The following is a 9,267-nucleotide window of genomic DNA, read 5'->3' as shown; positions in this document are numbered from 1 at the left end:
TTCGGTGGAGCGATTCGAGTGGCGGAGGTAAGACGTAAGACGGTGTCTGCAGCGGCGGTGGTCGAGAACACCGACACAATGCTCGCGCTGCCGGAGGTCACGTCAGTTCGAGAATGCTGGCCAGCAGTCAGCTTTGTACCGGGGTATGTTCTAAGAAGGTCTCGCAAACAAACCGTTGCTCTGCAGAGACGTGTACCGGCCACGTCTCTCTGCCCACCTATTTAGACGCGATAATCTCGACGGATCTCCGAAATTCCGCGAAAACTCGACGCCGAGAGAAAAGGCCGGGACGCGTGGCGACGATTCGAGGGCAAATTCGCGACGTCTAGAACGAGACGTTGAACCGAAATACGTGTTGCGTGCGTGCTCGAGACGGTACCAGCATACCGGCTTTACACGGCGGACGACAGGACGCATAATATAACGGACGTACATAAATCCACGTGCCAGTCAACAATGTGCATAAATACTGGCCCCTTGTAGCGTGGTCTGTGCGAGTGGATACCCGGGCGGGTGGGTAGTAGGCAGCGGCGGGGGTGCCTGGAGAGCCGCAGAACCGACGCCTCGACGGGGGATGGTTTTCGAGGGACGGAAAGCTCCGAGTCGCGACAACTCGGCCAACAGGGCTGTTCCACCGTTTTCTCTCCCAGTCGTCGTCGCTGTCCTCGCTCTACGGAGTTGACCACGTTTCTCTCAGCCTCATCAAACTTTCTTTGCCTTTGAGTTTTCCTTTCTCTGCTGCATCTTTTCAACTTCTTTCCGCAAAGCGTTTCTTTCTCCTCGCTCTGGGAATCAGCCTTCGTCCTGGCTATTCCTACATTTCGGACTTCCATCCTGCAATCCGGTTTCCGTTTTATGTTTGCTCGCCAAAACACTGGACAAAATTTTATATTCTAAGGGGCATTAATTATTAATAAGTCTCTTAGTGAGTTATTTATCGGAATTCTTAACGAACTTGCGGGAACTCTGTACACTTGCGGAAAGGGCTATAACTCGTTAAAATATCAATTTTGCTTTACGAAAGTAACGTCAATATCTAATGCATATAGATTCATTTGCGCGCTTCAATTTTATATCAAATACGTGTAATGCGTGTAATATACATGTAACGGCTGATAAGCTGGTGTGTTTTCTTTATACAAATTTATTTTTTGTTAAACCTATAACATTTTATCCACTCCATATATTTTCCACTCCAACGAATTTCGAGAACTATGACCGACCGTTCGAACCTCTGGCCACAGGACGCGTAAACTTCGACGCAATTTTCACGTCTAGGTCAGCCACGATCGTAAAGCAACGGCAAGAATGGCGTAAGGAACCATCGAAGGTGGAATGGAAAGATGGTCGAAACGAGGTAAGACTGTGAAAGGGAAAAGACCGTCGGCGAGAAGGGTAGGGCGCAGAAACGAAAGGAAAGGGAAAGGAAAAGGGAAACAGATTCCAGGGAACTCCGCGTACTCTCCGGAGGCATGGTTACGTTCGTAAATACATATATACGTTTCAATCTCCCAGCGTAATCCCGTACGGGCGACGGTATTAGGAAAGTTTTTCCTGCCAGTACATCACGGAGCTTGCTTAGCTGGCTTACCCGCGTTCCGTAACGTCTTACCCCTTCTCGCACCATCCTCCCCTTCGTTCTTTCGTTTCTCTTGACCCACGCGGCACGCTTTCGCCGGAAAAGGCCGACGTACACGTTGAAACCCGAGACGAACCTATCGCGATCGCTGACTAAAAATCAGAAGAAACGAGGGCCACCGATACGTAACTCCGTTTCCCGTATCCGAATCCGTTTTCGTTTCCGGAGTCGGCGAGCGCTATCTTCCTTACCGAAGCCAGGAGCTAAAGGACACCAGGGACCGGAACACTGGTTTCGCAATCTTATCTGACCAGGGTTCTCCCCTTTCCCACCCGCGTACCATCTAGACCAGATACGGAACCGCTGCTACTTTTCCCTCTTGGCCATCTATCCGTCGTCCTTCTCGCGACTTTTCTTCCCTTTACCCTTTCGTTTTGCCTCATTTGCCCCCGCTGTAGCGCCCTTGCTCCCTCAAGCTCGTTTTTGGACTCACCGGGGACGTTTCTAGGATAATCGCTGTAAAACTTTGATCTTTTCATCTTTAGTCACTCTGACTCCATCGAACCCCATTTCTTGTCATTTTATTTTCTATTTCCCAATTTTTTTTTTTTTTTTCATTTTCTATTCGTTGTTCGAAATGTTATTCCAAATAAGAATTCAGTCCGCCTCTGACCTCTTGCATTCTCAGTGTCACGAGTGAGTCTCACATTTAGTTCCAGAGTTGGCTGGTCGCGACCACGATCCTCGACTTCCTCGTAAGACGAGCGTCTCTCCACCGACAAGCCTGGTATCGCCGTTCTCGTAAATACCGTGCCCGATAGCCAAGGATATCGAACTAATATTCCGAGGGACGTAGTATCGCGACTACCACTACCTCGCAGGTGAATCCTTTTCTTCTCCCCCTCCTTTCCGCATTGCTCGCTTCTCTCATACCGTTCCTTTCCTTCCACCGCTTCGACGTTCCCGTTCCATCCCTCGGACCACCCCTCCACGGGTCAACCTCTACCGCCGACGACGACTGTACAATATTTATATTATCCCAACAGGACACTCCCGGGTAACACGGACATGATTGCAATCCCGTTCATATATCTTCGGCTATACGACCGTGCGCGAGTCTACGCTACGCTGGGGACGTATCAAAACCGGCGGCCACCTTGCAGCGAGAACACGGACGACACCGTCATAATATTTTCAGATAAACCTACTCTCCACAGACGACCCCTTCTCGCTTTAACTTTCTCTTGTGGGAGCGCATCCAACTACCCTACTGTTGCAATGCAGCCAGTTGAAAGTTAAAAAGTAGACATGCTTCGAACCATCCGGATCGAATCGGTTCTGTTCGATTATTGCTGTTGTTGCCTTTTAAATCGGCATCCCCTAGATCCCAAATTGCGTCTGCCTTTCCGCAGCGAATACCGTTTCAGTCGCTCGCCTCGTACCGTTCGCGAAAGCGCGTGTTAATTGTCGCCATCTTCGGTGTCGCACTGTAAAACTTCAAAGCGACATTGGCGTTAGTTGCTGGAGCTTCGAAGGAACCCTCGATTTTCGACCGTTTAGATTTTGGACGACGTTCCGTTCCGATCCCGCGACCGGAATACGAATCGACGAAACTACAAAGGCGTTCGATTCACGGAGGTAAAGGGGTAACGACAACGAAGATTACCTTTCCTCGAGCCGAGGAGAATTCGCGGAGAAAGGAGCGCGCACGGGTTGGGAGTGGTAAATGAGGCGGAGCCAATCGTTTCATTGCATCAATAGTCGTAGCGAAGTTATACCAACTTTCTTGATAAATCCCGCTTACTTTGCGCCATAACATAACTTTACAGAATCGGAACCACGGCCATGGAAGAATTGCGATTTGTAACTTTAGATGAGGTCCCCCGCTACGAAGCTACTTCCTCTTTCCTTCTTCCAGTCCTCTTTAACAGTATTACCCCGTCGGTCCATATCCGCGCGCTGCCACTGGTATAGGAATTTTCCTACGAGCGTCGTTTCCGCCGGATTTCGAGGGAAAGTCCTCCGGGGGATGTTCGCCTCGCAATTGCACGGAACGTCTTGATACGAGCGTCCATCGCGGATTCTCGATGTTCCGCTCGCGATCCGTCCATCAACTCCTGAAGGACGTCGCGACTGACAGGGTACAGGAGACAGAATATACATAGAACAAAGTTCTCAGACTGGGATCCACCCGGAGCCATGATTTCGTAACGATACTAAAATTACAATATTTCTCGAGCTAATGATTTTTATACGTGAACCAGGGTAACCCTTTCAGACCACAGTTATTTTTTTTTCTCGTACTAATGTAATTTAATTTTTAGGGCTAACTTTGATCAAAACTAGAATGGAAAAAATAAAAAAAAAATTTTAATAACGTAGTTCTCTAGGAAAACTGGTGTTTCTCAATTGTGGATGATAGGTTTGAAAGGGTTAATGCACTGATGTACAAATATGATTTTATTTAAAAAATGTTCATAGATCCTTTACGCGTCCATGGTGGATCACCCTATAAAAAACTCAGAAGACTACAAAACAGAGCTGACTCGACGATATCTTATTTGGCACATTTTCAAAAAATAATAGATTGTGATAATTAGTAATAATGTATACCTAATATTTAGCTTCAGATCCCACTAGACCTACCATAGTCCATTCCAGTTGGCGATCTCCGGTCTAGAACGGATTCCTAGCCGTTCCAGGATTAGACGAAGCCTGAGAGCGGTGATTTCTTTCAGCGATCGACGATTGCCGAGTCGATCCGGCTTCTTAACGAGCGAAATGCGATGGAAAAGCGTCGAGCGTTTGCTGGACAGCGTTCCTCCCCGGAATTCCAGCCGGGCGCGTCAGAATTTCCATTCCGTCTGCACAACGTTCGCCATCGCTAAGAGAGCTTTCGGCAAATTGGCATTCTTCTTTCGAACGAACCGACGCGACGGTGAATACGAGCGCGCGGGTTTGACGTTCGCCTGGCTCCTTTGAACGGGAGATCCTGGACATCGCATCCGAGTGAAGTGATCTCCGTCTGCCACGAACAGTTCCCTTCTGGCAGCCTTAACCCACCCCGCCCCTTCGCCGCCACTTGCCGCGCCTTTCCGTGACCGGCTTTGTCCTTCCCTCGCCCCGTGACTCGCTCTTTCTCGCTTAGGCGGCCTCTCTTCCACCGCCGTTCACGATGGCATTGTGCGCGACTAATTAGTCGAAGCGCGAGATCGAGGAGCGAACGGCTTTAATTAACATTCCTGGCTCGCCCACCACCGTCGCCTTCTCGGAAGGGCAAATTGAAGGCTGTAAATGTCGAGAGGATCGTCCGAACGGTGCCGATGGTCCTGCGTATTCCATATCCACCCCGAAATTAGACTTTTCCGTCCCAGATTCCCAGAACGTAGCAATTTTTCCCAGCATCCCGCTCGCTCGCGATTCTCCCTACTGTATCCAAGACGTTTCACCTTGAGGATCGCTCGCAGAGTCGTTCGAAAAGCTTCAAGCTATCAGATTCCTATGATATTCTTCATCCATCATTTGAGAATTTTCAAAAATTTCTATTAGTGTGTCACAGACAAACGTTGGAAACGTCTTCATAACTGAAGTGACCAGATGAAATAGAGTAGGGTAGTCGCACGCGTATCGAACCCGCCGAAACAGTTGATAACGAGTAAAGCAGACGGTATAACGACACTATAATGCTCCATCGTGCGATTTCTATCGCGTTAATCACCGACGATGGATCGCATCGAACGCGGAAGGTTAATTTTCCGCGAATAATTGGTATCCGGCTGATCGATCTACCAGCCGCGTAGTGCCTCTTGCCCTCCAACGGCCCGCCATCCCCATCCTTCCAGGAAGGTGGTGAAACACCGTCTAAGTCATCTCATTCGTCTTCGGTAAGATACTCGAGAGAGGAGATCATCGATTCCGACAGTGGGGCTAAGGAAAATTAAATGACGCAGACCCCCGTTGAAGGAGAGTTATTTGTCACGGTCGTTGATGTACCGCTCGCCGTCTTGCTCGCTCCTACGGCCTTTGCCACGGCCGCCACCCAACACTGTGCGCGCCGTCTCACTCGCGTCCCTTTTCATCGGTGTCGACGCCGGTCTCGTTGCTTAACCTAACCACACCGCTATTTGTAACGCGTCTATTAGGCAGATCGTTTCCTCCCGATGTCGTCGATTTCTTTAAACGGGGGCGCCTACTCGTTTCGAGACAGAGACGAAGGGTGACGGCTCTTCATCCTCGACTCGTCACCGGCTAAAAATGAAACGTTAAAAATTAGTCAACTCCGAATGGAATTGCGTGTAACTTATCGGAGACACGATTATGCTTCCAGTGTTAAAAAAGAAACTCGGACGACGCGGGCGTGTCACCAAGAATAACATGTTATTTGAGAACTATTCCTTTTTAGGGTTGATTTGGTCCTTGGGAGAGCTAGGGTATCCAATGTTTGTACTATTTTCATCGAATAGGGAACCGAAGATTTTAAAGTATTCTGTAAAATGTGATTGGTATTAATTATAATAAGGAATATTATCTCCAGCTCTATCTCCTAACGAAAAGTCCAGATGATTTTCCGCGACAATAACGACACTTCCGCTACGCGACGCACCCAACCACTCCGGTTTCGTAGTGTTTCGTTCGATCTCCGCAGATCCTTTTCGATTCTTCGCGTTTTCGCGTAGAATGGGTAGCGAGTTGAATTCCTGGGACTCGGGGAAAACTGGAAGGAATGGGGTGGGGAGACGAGCGAAGGCGAAACGGGGTGAGTCGGGTTACCCGTCCCTATCCCCGCGATAACTTTTTCCTTCTCCGCTTGTACCGTGCTCGAATTTATGCCGGACGGAGAATTAATGCGTGACAGATTTGTAGTTATTACGAGGAGGAGGCGGAGGTCGGATGGAAAGAGTAGGAAGACGAGTGGCCTGGCCTCCTCACTCAGCCCCAGGGAATGAAAAGGTGAAAGAGAGAACGATAGATACGGTTTGCAGGGGCTGCTGAGGAGGGTCGGGGGAGGACGCGGAGACGGGAGCGAGAGGTTCGCGGAGAAGGACGGTGAACCGGTCGCGGAGAAAGAGAGCGAGACGGCGCGAAGGCACGAAGGTTTCGCAGGGCATCGGAGGCATAAGCGGGCAAGGCAGTCGGGCATTCAGGCAGCGACGGCGGCGGAAGCGAGCCCATTACTTATTATAACTGCCTGGCGAGCGAGCGAGCGCCTGTCAAGCATCCATCATCGCGACGAATGGCCTCGCTGCCAATAACATCCGCCGTCATCGCCAACTTTTCGCGGTCTTCCTTGCTTGCTTGCTTGCTTGCTCGCGTGCTAGCCGTGCTTCCCGGCGTTCCCAATCTGGCACGTCCACGCGCCCGGATCGCTAGCTCGGTAACAGAATTAAATTGACCGCTCCGATTTTCCTTCAGCGAAATCTTCGATTACGCCAGTCTGCTGGACACCGAGATGGAGAATGTAATGTTTCGTATACCTATGTATACCGTCGAGGCGGCATGAAGATGCCGCAATATTGCGAAGTTGCATCGTCGCGGCAGCGTGAAGATGCTGCGATGATCTGAAGTGCGATCTGAAGAGCGAGCGGAACCGGATCGTCGGAATGTTCCGGTTACCAAAACAACCGGCAACTTTCGAATCGGCAGAACGTCGCCAGACTTGTTATCGAACAGACGCGTTTACTAATTGAGTTTCTGTTATTGTTAATAAACGTTCCGAGTTCTTGTTCCTTTTATGAAAGACGTGTTGATTATTGTAACAATATGTATAACAAACGCTAACACTATGTCCGAATTGACTGTCGCGCGGCGACAAAATCTCTCGTAGCCGTGCCACGGTAAGAGTGGGGGCAGGCTCGCGTTGTCGTGTAGGTTCTATTCGCGAATGACAGTGGAAGTATAGTTGATGGAACAGATGTTGTGTGATAAAGATATTCCTATGAAAATGGAATGAAAAAGATGGGAATGAAATCGAAGGAAGGATAGCCGAAGAAACGATGGAGGTGAAGTGACGAGGAACGAGGAGAAGCGAAAGCCCTCGACTACAGCGAGTCGTCTAGGATACGTGAAAACGTAACGAGTATTGGCCTTTGGTGGGTTCATGAAATAACCAGGATATCGCGTTATAAGCGGAGGTACACGTAACGCGCAAAATAATACCTTCATCCCGAGAACAGGTGTGCGCGCGTACACGCTCAGCACGCGTGGATACACGTATGCTTTACGTCGCACGTAGCGGAGGAAGTCGCTTTATGTCAGAGATCGATACTCGTAAAATGTTTCGATACGGTTAGATGCTCGCTTTCCTGCTTGCCTCGGTCTCGACGTCTCCTTCGCTCTTTCCACGGATCTCGTCTATTCCCCGTCTTCGTCTATTCGTCAGACTTCCCACCCCCTTTTCCTATCCTTTCGGTATCTTCGACGAAAGACGGTCGTATCGGCGACGTATTTACGAGCGTCGTAAGCCTCGATGGTAAGGTTCGCTGTAGGACGTTGATATCGAGGCTGTTCTCCTTTCGTCCGTAGCTGCGTCCGTGTCTATCCCGCTCCGACGCGTATAGACGGAAGAAATAGTTCTTCCGTACCCTGAAAATTGAACGAGCACCGTTGCCCCACGAGCGAATCAAAACGGTGCACCGAGCCTACAGTTTTCCATAATTAACTCTTTGCGCTCTGATGTTCGCCTGGGCTTGCCAATGGCTCTCATCCTAACCATTTCGACGTCAAGCTGAGCTCGATATTCACTTTTGCGACTACCATACATTTCAGCGTTCACGGTTGGATCTCTCGTCTCTGCATTATAATTTTATCTATAGTGTTGCATCGATTAAATATTTACGCATGGAATATGTTCGTTCTTTCTTTTCTTCCTATAGATGCGTGGAAAAGCTGATCGGGAAGAACTACGAATTCTTAGAATTTTAATTACAGAGATATTATTAAACACAGAGATTGAACGATGTAGAGATGCACAGTATTCAAAGAAAATGACTTTGAAAGATTTTGGAATAAATTTGGAAAGCGAACATCAGACGTGTTTGTCAATTTTTACATACATGCTTGCTTGCCTTTTTAACAATTTTGATGAATATTCAGTCCCATAAATATTCGTACCCCTCTATGTCTATTGAAGAAATTTGTTATTGAATATTTATAATAAAAAATTCATTTAATAATATCAAAACTATCATTTAATTTAGTTCAACTTCTTCAAAAGACATAGAGTGTGCGAATATTTATGGGATTTACTGTAAAATCAAAGGGAGCAACGTGTAAATCGTTTACGTGAGATCCTGTCAACATCCTTCCGAGATGCTGTACCGAAACGTAAGGGCAGTTGAATGCGAAAAAAATGCAATTCTGCACCGACGAAGGTAACATACCGGCATAATTCAACGAGGACCAGATGGAAACTGGCGAAATACCTTCGATTTCGATGCCGGTCAGCTTGACGGGGGTCGCAGAGGTTCGGGAGATGCGTGGAGCGACTGCGATGCATATTCAACTGCAGCCTGTTTCGCCGGGCATATGGCACATCGTATCTCAACGTAGTCGGCTGGACAGTCGGAGTGACTCATGGCGGATTACCGTGATTGCTTGTTTATGGTCATTAACATCCTCGTGGTCCCATAACTACCGCATGGCGTCCCGTTCCATCAACGAGCGTCACCGTAGATGTTGCGTCCCGTGCA

This window comes from Hylaeus anthracinus, unplaced genomic scaffold (assembly GCF_026225885.1).
Source record: "Hylaeus anthracinus isolate JK02 unplaced genomic scaffold, UHH_iyHylAnth1.0_haploid 0, whole genome shotgun sequence".
Taxonomy (NCBI): Eukaryota; Metazoa; Arthropoda; class Insecta; order Hymenoptera; family Colletidae; genus Hylaeus; species Hylaeus anthracinus.
The sequence above is the reverse complement of the archived record's forward strand: the minus strand, read 5'-3'. Positions refer to the sequence as shown.